General features: G+C 46.6%; 1 non-coding gene across 1 annotated transcript; it reads right to left on the minus strand.

Annotated features, from left to right (window-relative positions):
* Nucleotides 1-818: 818 nt before the first annotated feature.
* Nucleotides 819-925, minus strand: LOC112205540 (U6 spliceosomal RNA). Its single transcript, XR_002939478.1, has one exon. It is a non-coding gene; the product is annotated as a U6 spliceosomal RNA (small nuclear RNA).
* Nucleotides 926-1,282: the final 357 nt, after the last annotated feature.

The following is a 1,282-nucleotide window of genomic DNA, read 5'->3' on the forward strand; positions in this document are numbered from 1 at the left end:
GGGGCTCAAGAAGCACACCACGTGGGAGAGCTATGGAGATTCACTAAAGGATGGAACTAAACAGATCGACAGAGACAGACTAAAAAACAGCCTCTTCAGCCTTTGTCTGCAGTGTGCCTAATGCCTCCAGCCACCAGCAAATCAATAACAATAATAACAAAACCATCACCAGTGACGACAGGGGGCCCTCATCAGGCACTCCACCCATGAGGCACTCACAGTAACTCGATAAAGATGATGCAAATTACATATATCCCTATTCATAGGTGAAGGAAAGGAGGTGGGCAGTTTACCTCACTTGCTCCCAGTCCTGGAATTCTGAGCAGTGAAGCCGAGATTCAAACCCAGGATGCCTGGCTGCAAAGCCCACACATGTGCACAGCTGGCACCATACCCACCCGGTGCTGCCCACACATGTGCACCTGGCCCCATACTCACCCTGTGCTGCCCACGCAAGTCCCCACTGATATGGTTTGGATTTGTGTCCCCACCCAAATCTCATGTCAAATTATAATCCCCAGTGTTGGAGGAGGGGCTTGGTGGGAGGTGACTGAATCATGGGAGCAGATTTCCCTTTTGCTGTTCTCACGATAGTGAGTTCTCATGAGATCTGGTTATTTTAAAGTATGTTGCACCTCCTGCTTCCCAGTCTTCCTCCTTCTCTGGCCATGTAAAATGTGCCTCCTTCCTCTTTGCCTTCTGCCATGATTGTAAGTTTCCTGAGGCCCCCCAGCCATGCTTCCTGTACAGCCTGCAGAACTGGGAATCAATTAAACTCCTGTTCTTTATAAATTACCCAGACTCAGGTAGTTCTTTTTTTAAAATTTTTTTCCTTTTAATTTTTCTTTGTCATCCTTGAACAGGGACCATGCTAATGTTCTCTGTAGCATTCCAATTTTAGTATATGTGCTGCCAAAGTGAGCACTCAGGTAGTTCTTTATAGCAGTGCCAAAATTGGCACCAGGAAGTACCAGGAAGAGAAGAGAAGAGACCTGAAAATGTGGAAGCAGCTTTGGAACTGGGTAACGAGAAGAGGGTGGAACACTTTGGAGATCTCAGAAGAAGACAGGAAGAGGAGGGAAAGTTTGGAACATCCCAGAGATTTGTTGAATGGTTGTGACCAAAATGCTGATAGTGATATGGACGGTTAAGTCCAGGCTGAGGAGGTCTCATATGGAAATTAGGAACTTATTGGGAACTGGAGTAAAGGTCATTCTTGCTATGCTTTAGCAAAGAGACTGGTGGTGTTGTAACCCTGCTCTAGGGATCGGTGGAACTTTGA

This window comes from Pan troglodytes, chromosome 15 (genome assembly GCF_028858775.2).
Source record: "Pan troglodytes isolate AG18354 chromosome 15, NHGRI_mPanTro3-v2.0_pri, whole genome shotgun sequence".
Taxonomy (NCBI): domain Eukaryota; kingdom Metazoa; phylum Chordata; class Mammalia; order Primates; family Hominidae; genus Pan; species Pan troglodytes.